Source organism: Hyperolius riggenbachi, chromosome 2, assembly GCF_040937935.1.
Source record: "Hyperolius riggenbachi isolate aHypRig1 chromosome 2, aHypRig1.pri, whole genome shotgun sequence".
Taxonomy (NCBI): domain Eukaryota; kingdom Metazoa; phylum Chordata; class Amphibia; order Anura; family Hyperoliidae; genus Hyperolius; species Hyperolius riggenbachi.
Window position 1 is genome coordinate 364,132,695 of NC_090647.1, and position 12,562 is coordinate 364,145,256.

The 12,562-nt window shown below is 44.6% G+C and overlaps 1 protein-coding gene across 3 annotated transcripts in view; it reads left to right on the plus strand.

The window, feature by feature from the left end:
- The first annotated feature begins 200 nt into the window (after window positions 1-200).
- PHTF1 (putative homeodomain transcription factor 1) overlaps window positions 201-12,562 on the plus strand; it is a 302,980-nt gene continuing 290,618 nt past the window's right edge. For 2 of the 3 annotated variants that reach the window (XM_068269713.1, XM_068269715.1), the window contains exon 1: window positions 201-331. The gene's annotated coding sequence lies outside the window, so the exon portion shown is untranslated. Of the gene's footprint in view, window positions 332-1,097; window positions 1,130-12,562 lie in introns of those variants that run through there. The other variant, XM_068269714.1, reaches the window with a different exon arrangement.

Here is a 12,562-nt window from a genome sequence, read left to right on the forward strand (position 1 = left end):
AGGCAGCAACATGTAATAACACATCTTCCGAAGTTCTCAATGAAGAACTACAGCATGCACATGGGGGAAGCAGATCTTATAGAAAGATGAATTACTTTACTATAGGAATGTGACAGGACAACTTGCAGGCAACATTAAAGCACTATCGCTTTAAAAGCACAGTATCTACAATGGATCTCATCAGAGAGCCGGAAAGAGGAAGTGATTGCTGGGTGAGCTGTATGGGCTCTGGCTGGGCTGACACCTGGCTGGAGATGGATCCGTCAGCCCGGACACTCCGTCCCCTGTCTGTGCTGCCTAGTCACTGAGCCTGGAGCTGCAGGAGCACGCTGTAAGTCAGGGTGGGATTACTATATTATGTTGTCTGTGCGCAGATGTCTCTTCCTGTCATTCACTGCAAGTGAACTGCCTACTACCTGCTACACGTATATATTATCCTAATCTATTGTTGCATTCCCTTCACTCAGAGGGCTGGCAGGAGATTGGCATGTTGTGTGGGGGAAGTATATTTTAGCACAATAATTAAGCTATTTAACTGAAAGTAAACTGTTACTGCATTGAAGTAATCTGACACACTTCAACTCTAAATAAATTACTTTTATCATATAGCTCTTAACATGTTAATACATTTTGCTCTTCTAATTACATATTATTAATTTGTCATCTTCTGAAGAAGTTTTGTAATGGCTGACATACCTGTGTATTTTTGCACATGTAGAAAGGAGGGGGAAAAAAACTGACTGTCATAATTTAGACTGAGCATATTTGGCAGTTGTGACAAGGAGACAGGCAGTGAGCTATGTGTCTGTCCTTATAGCAGGAGTTGTGCTAGAATCTCGGGAGCCTGGGGTACAGGAGAGGAAAGTGGGCATGGCTGGTGGTTGTTTTGGAAAAAAAAAAAAATGGTTATTGTTTAAAGCAAACTTGTGAAATACATCTTACATCTTGCAATATGATGATCCATTCCTTTTGATATATTGCTAGTTTTTTTTTTTTTATGTGTGTGCAGTAAGACCAGGCTGAGTTACCAGTAGTGCCAACTTCTTCAACCTGTTTTCCCCTTGGGTAGCAGTGACTATCTCTAGTCATGTGATATTTGTGACAGGATTGGACAATGGACAACAGGAAAGTATGTATCAGCAAACTCTCCTGTAGGGTCCTTTCACATGTCTGTTGCATCATGGCATAATAGACAATTTATTTGCATCAAAACACAATGCACTTACATTTCATTGGAGCTTTCACACTGGCATGTTTGAAGTGCGGTGTGATACATTTTTGGGGGGTAATGCACTGCATGCAGTGGCAATGTTCTGGGTGCAGTACCAGTTAATGGTCTGTGGACTGTACGTGTTGCATAGCATAGAAAACGTGATGCGACTTTCGATCACCGTTGCAATCTTATTTTTGTGGCTGAACAGTAGATATAGTGTGAAAATAGCCTAAAAGTAAACCTGAGGAGAAAACACTTTAAAAATATACTTACCTAGATGACATATACAGTATACCCTCCAGTCTCCCTATTGTATCCGGCCACTCCTCCTTCTAGCCACTGTTGCCACCTGGGAACTTCATGGTGTATGCGCTGTCTATACGTGCCCCCTCTGTACGCACTCCAGTACGGCTGTGTGTAGAAGCCGTTGTCATGAGCTTGCTGTGCATGCACAGTTCAGATTGTTTCTGAACCGTGCATGCTAATGATGATCTCTGTCACAACAGTAGCACAATCAATCCATGAGGGCACGCAAAGTGGACTGCTCATGTGCAGGGCTATGACTAATCCCAGTCAGAGCTACAAACTGGGGCTATAATTAAGAAGGAGGGGAGGCTGGATGCAAGGAACCTGGAGGTATCCGAAGCGCTTATACTGTATCGCATTAAAGTAAGTAGATCTGTAAACTTTTTTTTTTTTTTCCCCCTCAGGTACACTTTAAGTGACATACACAGAAGTCTGTTGATCTATTGGATTTTGGCTCTATAAACTTTATTTGTCTATATATCACTTAAAGGATACCAGAGCTGATCTCAGGAGGAAAATTGGGGGGAGCAGGCATGTACTGGAAGCTGCTTTAAAGTCAAAATAATTTGGTATCCAGTGTATATGTATATAAATGTATCAAATTTATTTATTCAATAGTGATTTAGGCAATTAAAATTAGGATTTCAGGAACAAACTGGAAGCTGTCCTGAATCCCATTCCCACCGCTCCCTCATTCTGCTCCGTCCCCCTCCTTTGCTACCTAAATGCGGCAGCCTCTGCTGGGTCAGGCATTAGTGCGCAGTCACTGGCCCAGTTGTGCGTTCCTACATTGCGCGCACGTGGGCAGGAGGGCTCTGCTTATGCACTTGACGTAGTTGTGATGTCATGCACAGTGTGCTTCCAGCCATACGATGTAGGAAGCGTGCAGCTGGGCTAGCTTCTGCGCGCTAATGCTGGACTCGGCCAAGCCAGAGGAGACTGCCGGGAGGGCATTTAGGTAGCAAAGGAGGCGGACGAAGGAGAATGGGTGAGCGTCAGTACATGCCTGCTCTCCCCATTTTTCCTCCTGAGTTCAGCTCTGGTATCCTCCCTGGCGTTCAATTTCCCCAGGATTTCTGTACAAAGTGATCCAATTAATGTTCATAACTTTTTTTCCTGTAACTTGCCAAAATGTGTGAAACAAGGGTCTAGTATACAGTGCAGGAGAGAATTAACGTGTATGCACGTCAATACTGTTCACAGCATGTTTTGTATGGACGTGTATAATTGTAAATATGCTAAGGAGGTTAAAGAGAACCTGTACTGAGTAAAAATATTTAAAATAAACGCATGAGGTAACTTCAAATGAAAATTGCATTGTTACCTAGCCATCAGTTCCTCTCAGAAGCTCACCATTTGCTTCTGACAATAATCCCTTCCAGTTCTGACAATATTTTGTCAGATCTGAAATACAGTATATCAGTTGCTGTCAGTAAAATATCAGTTGCTGTCAGTTATAGCTGAGAGGAAAACTGATGTACCAGGTAATGTCCATGTTTCCCTATGGCTCAAGTGGGCGATGTTACAGTTTAACTGTGTGCTGACCAGAAAGCGGTTATGGGTAATGGCCATTTTCAAAATGGAGGACGGAAAATTCCCTTGATCACAGTGGACAAACAGGACGCGGGACAGGGGAAAGATACTGACGAGTAGACTACATGGAAGGTAAGTATGACTTGTGTATGCTTATTTTGACTTTTAATTTTCAGTACAGGTTTTCTTTAAGGCTGGTTTCACAGTGGGACGTTACAGGCGCACGTTAGAGCAGCCTGTAATGCAGCCCATCGCACAGCAATGAAAAATCAATGGGCTGTTCACAGTGCCCACGTTGCGTTACTCAGTAACGCTGTGCCATAACAGAACGTACTGCATGCAGTACTTTATAAGCGGCAGAGCCGTGTTAGACTGCTTGCACATGCGCTGTAATGTTGGGGAGGAGCGGAGAGCGGCCAAGCACATGGCTAATTAATATTCACTGCACTCAGTGACGTGCAGTGTTTACTTCCTGGAGCGGCCGCTCTGTGCGGCGATTGGCCGGGCGGGACCACGTGATGCCGCATGCGTCCAAGAGTACGCATCACGGACGCCAGAGTGAGCTGCACAACGCGGCTCACTCTGACGTCCACATTAAAGAGCACCAGGCGTTACGTTAGGGGCACGTTATGCGACCATAACGTCCCCTAAAACGCAACGTCCTGGTGTGAAACCAGCCTAAAGCAGAGTTTCCCTACCCTGTCCTCAAGTACCACCAACAGTGCATGTTTTGCAGAAAACCACAAACATGCACAGATGGGGTAATTAGTGTCTCAGCAGAGCTGATTAACAAACTCTGTGGATTTCCACAACACATGCACTGTTGGTGGGCCTTGAGGACAGGGTTGGGGAACACTGCTTTAAAGGATTTCTTACTTATACTTACCTTGCTTTTGATACTACAGTGATGCCAGCCACTCTTCCTAATACAGGCATTCTACTGAGAGGAGTGCATGATCTTACCTTCCCTTTGTGAGGGCTAAACAACAATTGAATTAGCTAAATAAAGATCCCCTAAAGGAACAAATAAGCAGGGACCCATGGCCTCATGTGACAAGTATTTGTGTTGGTCCCCTAGATGAACCAGCAATATTATTTGCAAACCATCACTTTCAAATGGCAGTTGGAAAAGGGACATTGCAGAGAAAGCAACAGTTATTGCCCTGTACACCGGAAAAACTCAGTGGATGGGACCAACTTGCTTTGCCCATGCCAGGAATTCAAAGCCTACAGTGGGTTGCAAAAGTATTCGGACCCCTTGAAGTTTTCCACATTTTGTCATATTACTGCCACAAACCTGAATCAATTTTATTGGAATTCCACATGAAAGACCAATACAAAGTGGTGTACATATGAGAAGTGGAACGAAAATTATACATGATTCCAAACATTTTTTACAAATAAATAACTGCAAAGTGGTGTGTGCATAATTATTCAGCCCCCTTTGATCTGAGTGCAGTCAGTTGCCTATAGACATTGCCTGATGAGTGCTATTGACTAAATAGAGTGCACCTGTGTGTAATCTAATGTCAGCAGAAAAAACAGCTGCTCTGCGAGGGCCTCAGAGGTTGTCTAAGAGAATATTGGGAACAACAACACCATGAAGTCCAAAGAACACACCAGACAGGTCAGGGATAAAGTTATTGAGAAATTTAAAGCAGGCTTAGGCTACAAAAAGATTTCCAAAGCCTTGAACATCCCACGGAGCACTGTTCAAGCGATCATTCAGAAATGGAAGGAGTATGGCACAACTGTAAACCTACCAAGACAAGGCCATCCACCCAAACTCACAGGCCGAACAAGGAGAGCGCTGATCAGAAATGCAGTCAAGAGGCCCATGGAGACTCTGGACGAGCTGCAGAGATCTACAGCTCAGGTGGGAGACTCTGTCCATAGGACAACTATTAGTCATGCACTGTACAAAGTTGGCCTTTATGGAAGAGTGGCAAGAAGAAAGGCATTGTTAACAGAAAGCATAAGAAGTCCCGTCTGCAGTTTGCCACAAGCCATGTGGGGGACACAGCAACCATGTGGAAAAGGGTGATCTGGTCAGATGAGACCAAAATGGAACTTTTTGGCCAAAATGCAAAATGCTATGTGTGGCAGAAAACTAACACTGCACATCACTCTGAACACACCATCCCCACTGTCAAATATGGCGGTGGCAGCATCATGCTCGGGGGGTGCATCTCTTCAGCAGGGACAGGGAAGCTGGTCAGAGTTGATGGGAAGATGGATGGAGCCAAATACAGGGCAAACTTGGAAGAAAACCTCTTGGAGACTGCAAAAGACTTGAGACTGGGGCGGAGGTTCACCTTCCAGCAGGACATCGACCCTAAAGATAAAGCAAGGGCAACAATGGAATGGTTTAAAACAAAACATATCCGTGTTTTATCTCAGGCAAACCTAAAGTTAACTCTTTAATCCTTAAAATAACTCCACAGTTAAAAACAGGCTGTTTATTAACTGCGTGTAAAAATAACTACAGAGGAGGTAACTTAAGGAATGAAGAGATAAGATAACTCTCTTACTGTGTGGAGGTAAGTTTTCTCTTGCCTTGTTTATCTCCAGCATGATCTTAGTGAATTGAGGCCAATATGTAGGAAATGGAGCAGTATATCCATACCTTGGCCTCGATTCACTAAGATCATGCTAGAGATAATAAGGCAAGAGAAAACTTGCCACGGCACAGTGAGAGAGTTATCTTATCTGTCCATTCCTTAATTTACCTCATCTGTAGTTATTTTCACACGCAGTTAAGTAACAGCCTGTCTAGAATTCTGGAGTTATTTTAACCTCCTTGCCGGTTTTCCCGACCTGAGCTCGGGGTAGAAAAAACAAGCTATTAGCGGTGATCCCGAGCTCAGGTCGGGGTATGCATTGCAGAGCTTTACTTGAAGTTGTGGAGTCCCGCACGCGATCTCGCTGCGCAGCGGGACTCCAGCCTCTCTCCCCGGCAGTGTGGGGTCTTTCCCTGGCCGCCGGGATCCCCCATGTCCCCGCTATTCTTCCGGGGACCCGGCAGCCAGTTGGAGCAGCGCAGCCGTGGTGGTGGCAGCAGAGCGGTGGTGGCGGCGTGACGTCATCGGGGGCGGGGCTAATATTGAAAACGAACTTCTCTATATTAGAGAAATATAGAGAAGTTCGTTTATATGTATATTAGCGCCATCTTGTGGGCAAAGAGAAAACTGCAGCACAGTAGCCCAGGAAGGTACATTTTTTTTTTTATTTTGCTGCAGATCTCCCTGCCAGAATGATTTTTTTTCAGGTTTTAGGGTCTGAAAGAGTGAAAAAAAATTGCACCGCTTTTAGACCCTAAAATCTGGAAAGAATCAGACCGCCAAGGAGGTTAAGGATTAAAGGGTTAACTTAAAGACAGAAGAGAAGAGTTAACTTTAGGTTTGCCTGAGGTAAAATGTTTCCTGAATACTACATGCCTCATCACCATGGTGATAGCAATGGAAAAGTTATTAAAGACAGGAAATAAGCTTAGTGAATTGAGGCCCTTGTCTGGCTGAACTTACCTGTCCAGAAGCCCAGCCACACCCACTCCCAACATTAGTATTCCTCCATCTGCCCTTGCCATGCCACTACCTTGCTGAGTCGTCCTCCTCCCTGTCTCCTTGTGAGATCATTGTTTGAACCTTGCAGAGGTACTGAGGCCAAGCAGTGATCACATAGGGATTGTAGAAGGAGTCATAATCTGATTATAATCTGACAACCCCTCAGGGCACAGTAGAGCAAAGATTGTGACAACAATCAGTGCTGCTGAGGTCGTAAGGCTGTATACCTTAAACGGCCACTATCAGGAATTTTACAATTTCAAAAACATTTTAACATGTAAGACATACAGAACAACATGCACTGTGAATTTATTTTGTCCCCGGTCACGTACATTAGTAAAAGTAATAGGCTGACAGGTTTTGGACTAGTTCATCTCCACATGAGGGATTATCAGTATTTCCTTTATCCTTTCTAAAAAAAAACGTATTGGAAAGGATCTTTACAAAGATGTTGGTCAGTCAACCCACGTCCTTGCACAATATTTTGGCAGTTGGATTGAGCAACCCCTGTTCAGGTAAATGCTTTTAAAAATCGAAAGAATCCTGCCCCCCCCCCCCCATGAGGAGATGGACTAGTCCAAAACTTGTCCATCACATTTTTTACTATGTACCTAAAGTGACAAACGAATATACAGTAAAGTCCCAGGTATCCAAAACATAGTGATGGTCACATCTAGGAGAACTCATGGAGAAGCATGTGATCAATTTGGTCAGGTGATAGGTATGTAAGTCTCTGATTTGCTAGTCATGATCATGTGCTATAAACAGGATGTGATAGTGTAACGATTGTGGAATTCTCTCCGTGATCAGCGCACAGGACGTGCGCTGACACTGCAAAAATCCTCCACAAGCTTATAATTTGAGGGAACCCAGCACAAGGTGCAATGCACCTGTAGAGGGAAATTCCTGTCGGCAGGTGGAGCTGTGGAGTGCAGAGGAACAGCTCCTCTGCCCTGCCACAGACGCCAGACAGGAATTGTACGAAGGGAAGAAACGCAGGGCAAGATAGCCCTGAAAGAGAGAGATCAAAGCGACAGAGGGTATGTGTGTCCACCAATCTAGTCGCCACCCTGAGACGATGAACACACAACCAGGAAGATAAGGTGAGAAGGCAATCGCCAGAGATGGCGGTTGCTAACAGCGACACAAGACCAAATAAGCACAGATGAGGAATGTATGTCCACCAATCTAGCCGCCAACCTGCGACGGCGGACACACAACAGAGGAAACCAAGTGAGAACGCAATCGCAAGAGAAGCGATTGCGAAAGAGAATGAGCACAGGGATAGAATGTATGTATGTGCCACAATCTAGTCGCCAACCCGCGACGGTGCACACACAACAGCAGAAACGAAGTAGGAACGCAATCGCAAGAGAGGCGATTGCCAGAGGTGACACAAGGCTTAACCACTTGAGGACCTAGGGCTTTCTACCCCTTAAGGACCGGCCACTTTTTTTCCATTCAGACCACTGCAGCTTTCACGGTTTATTGCTCGCTCATACAACCTACCACCTAAATGAATTTTAGCTCCTTTTCTTGTCACTAATAAAGCTTTCTTTTGGTGCTATTTGATTGCTCCTGCGATTTTTACTTTTTATTATATTCATCAAAAAAGACATGAATTTTGGCAAAAAAAATGATTTTTTTAACTTTCTGTGCTGACATTTTTTTTAATAAAGTAAAATTTCTGTATACATGCAGCGCGAAAAATGTGGACAAACATGTTTTTGATTAAAAAAAAAACAAAAAACAAAAAAAAAAACATTCAGTGTATATTTATTGGTTTGGGTAAAAGTTATAACGTTTAAAAACTATGGTGCAAAAAGTGAATTTTCCATTTTCAAGCATCTACGACTTTTCTGACCACCTGACATGTTTCATGAGGGGCTAGAATTCGAGGATAGTATAAATACCCCCCAAATGACCCCATTTTGGAAAGAAGACATCCCAAAGTATTCACTGAGAGGCATAGTGAGTTCATAGAAGATATTAATTTTTGTCACAAGTAAGCGGAAAATGACACTTTGTGACAAAAAAAAAAAAAAAAAGTTTCCATTTCTTCTAACTTGCGACAAAAAAAATGAAATCTGCCATGGACTCACCATGCCCCTCTCTGAATACCTTGAAGTGTCTACTTTCCAAAATGGGGTCATTTGTAGGGTGTGTTTACTGTCCTGGCATTTTGGGGGGTGCTAATTTGTAAGCACCCCTGTAAAGCCTAAAGGTGCGCATTGGACTTTGGGCCCCTTAGCGCAGTTAGGCTGCAAAAAAGTGCCACACATGTGGTATTGCCGTACTCAGGAGAAGTAGTATAATGTGTTTTGGGGTGTATTTTTACACATACCCATGCTGGGTGGGAGAAATATCTCTGTAAATGACAATTTTTTTTAATTTTTTTTTACACACAATTGTCCATTTACAGAGATCTTTCTCCCACTCAGCATGGGTATGTGTACAAATACACCCCAAAACACATTATACTACTTCTCCTGAGTACGGCGATGCCACGTGTGGCACTTTTTTGCACCCTAACTGCGCTAAGGGGCCCAAAGTCCAATGAGTACCTTTAGGATTTCACAGGTCATTTTGAGAAATTTTGTTTCAAGACTACTCCTCACGGTTTAGGGCCCCTAAAATGCCAGGACAGTATAGGAACCCCACAAATGACCCCATTTTAGAAAGAAGACACCCCAAGGTATTCCCTTAGTAGTACGGTGAGTTCATAGAAGATTTTATTTTTTTGTCACAAGTTAGCGGAAAATGACACTTTGACAATTTCCGCTAACTTGTGACAAAAAATAAAATCTTCTATGAACTCACCGTACTACTAACAGAATACCTTGGGGTGTCTTCTTTCTAAACTGGAGTCGTTTGTGGGGTTCCTATACTGTCCTGGCATTTTAGGGGCCCTAAACCGTGAGGAGTAGTCTTGAAACAAAATTTCTCAAAATGACCTGTGAAATCCTAAAGGTACTCATTGGACTTTGGGCCCCTTAGCGCAGTTAGGGTGCAAAAAAGTGCCACACATGTGGTATCGCCGTACTCGGGAGAAGTGGTACAATGTGTTTTGGGGTGTATTTTTACACATACCCATGCTGGGTGGGAGAAATAACTCTGTAAATGGACAATTGTGTGTGAAAAAAAAAATCAAAAGATTGTCATTTACAGAGGTATTTCTCCCACCTAGCATGGGTATGTGTAAAAATACACCTCAAAACACATTGTACTACTTCTCCCGAGTACGGCGATACCACATGTGTGGCACTTTTTTGCACCCTAACTGCGCTAAGGGGCCCAAAGTCCAATGAGTACCTTTAGGATTTCACAGATCATTTTTGTTTCAGGACTACTCCTCACGGTTTAGGACCCCTAAAATGCCAGGGCAGTATAGGAACCCCACTAATGACCCCATTTTAGAAAGAAGACACCCCAAGGTATTCCGTTGGTGAGTTCATAGAAGTTTTTATTTTTTTGTCACAAGTTAGCGGAAATTGATTTTAATTGTTTTTTTCACAAAGTGTCATTTTCCGCTAACTTGTGACAAAAAATAAAATCTTCTATGAACTCACCATACTCCTAACGGAATACCTTTGGGTGTCTTATTTCTAGAATGGGGTCATTTGTGGGGTTCCTATACTGCCCTGGCATTTTAGGGGCCCTAAACCGTGAGGAGTAGTCTTGAAACCAAATGTCGCAAAATGACCTGTGAAATCCTAAAGGTACTCATTGGACTTTGGGCCCCTTAGCGTACTTGGGGTGTAAAAAAGTGCCACACATGTGGTACCCCCGTACTCAGGAGAAGTAGTATAATGTGTTTTGGGGTGTATTTTTACACATACCCATGCTAAGTGGGAGAAATATCTCTGTAAATGACAATTGTTTGATTTTTTTTTACACACCATTGTCCATTTACATAGAAATTTCTCCCACCCAGCATGGGTATGTGTAAAAATACACCCCAAAACACATTATACTACTTTTCCTGAGTACGGCGGTACCACATGTGTGACACTTTTTTGCAGCCTAGGTGCGCTAAGGGGCCCAACGTCCTATTCACAGGTCATTTTGAGGCATTTGTTTTCTAGACTACTCCTCGCGGTTTAGGGCCCCTAAAATGCCAGGGCAGTATAGGAACCCCACAAGTGACCCCATTTTAGAAAGAAGACACCCCAAGGTATTCTGTTAGGTGTATGGCGAGTTCATAGAAGATTTTATTTTTTGTCACAAGTTAGTGAAAAATGACACTTTGTGAAAAAAACCCAATAAAAATCAATTTCCGCTAACTTTTGACAAAAAATTAAATCTTCTATGAACTCGTCATACACCTAACAGAATACCTTGGGGTGTCTTTTTTTCTAAAATGGGGTCACTTGTGGGGTTCCTATACCGCCCTGGCATTTTACGGGCCCAAAACCGTGAGTAGTCTGGAAACCAAATGTCTCAAAATGACTGTTCAGGGGTATAAGCATCTGCAAATTTTGATGACAGGTGGTCTATGAGGGGGCGAATTTTGTGGAACCGGTCATAAGCAGGGTGGCCTTTTAGATGACCGGTTGTATTGGGCCTGATCTGATGGATAGGAGTGCTAGGGGGGTGACAGGAGGTGATTGATGGGTGTCTCAGGGGGTGGTTAGAGGGGAAAATAGATGCAATCAATGCACTGGGGAGGTGTTTGGAAGGGGGTCTGAGGGGGATCTGAGGGTTTGGCCGAGTGATCAGGAGCCCACACGGGGCAAATTAGGGCCTGATTTGATGGGTAGGTGTGCTAGGGGGTGACAGGAGGTGATTGATGGGTGTCTCAAGGTGTGATTAGAGGAGGGAATAGATGCAAGTAATGCACTGGCGAGGTGATCAGGGCTGGGGTCTGAGAGCATTCTGAGGGTGTGGGCGGGTGATTGAGTGCCCTAGGGGCAGATAGGGGTCTAATCTGATAGGTAGCAGTGACAGGGGGTGATTGATGGGTAATTAGTGGGTGTTTAGGGTAGAGAACAGATGTAAACACTGCACTTGGGAGGTGATCGGACGTCGGATCTGCGGGCGATCTATTGGTGTGGGTGGGTGATCAGATTGCCCGCAAGGGGTAGGTTAGGGGCTGATTGATGGGTGGCAGTGACAGGGGGTGATTGATGGGTGGCAGTGACAGGGGGTGATTGATGGGTGATTGACAGGTGATCAGTGGGTTATTACAGGGAAGGACAGATGTAAATAATGCCCTGGCGAATTGATAAGGGGGGGTCTGAGGGCAATCTGAGCGTGTAGGCGGGTGATTGGGTGCCCGCAAGGGGCAGATTAGGGTCTGATCTGATAGGTAAAAGTGACAGGTGGTGATAGGGGGTGATTGATGGGTGATTGATGGGTAATTAGTGGGTGTTTAGAGGAGAGAATAGATGTAAACAATGGATTTGGGAGGTGATCTGATGTCGGATCTGCGGGCGATCTATTGGTGTGGGGGGGGGGTGATCAGATTGCCCGCAAGGGGCAGGTTAGGGGCTGATTGATGGGTGGCAGTGACAGGGGGTGATTGACAGGTGATTGACAGGTGATCAGGGGGGATAGATGCATACAGTACATGGGGGGGGGGGGTCTGGGGAGAATCTGAGGGGTGGGGGGATGATCAGGAGGGAAAAGGGGGCAGGGGGGGATAAAAAAAATAGCGTTGACAGATAGTGACAGGGAGCGATTGATGGGTGATTAAGGGGGTGATTGGGTGCAAACAGGGGTCTGGGGGGTGGGCAGGGGGGGGGTCTGATGGGTGCTGTGGGCGATCTGGGGCAGGGGGCGGAAAAAATCAGTGTGCTTGGTGCAGACTAGGGTGGCTGCAGCCTGCCCTGGTGGTCCCTCGGACACTGGGACCACCAGGGCAGGAGGCAGCCTGTATAATACACTTTGTAAACATTACAAAGCGTATTATACACTTTGTATGCGGCGATCGTCGGGTTAACATCCC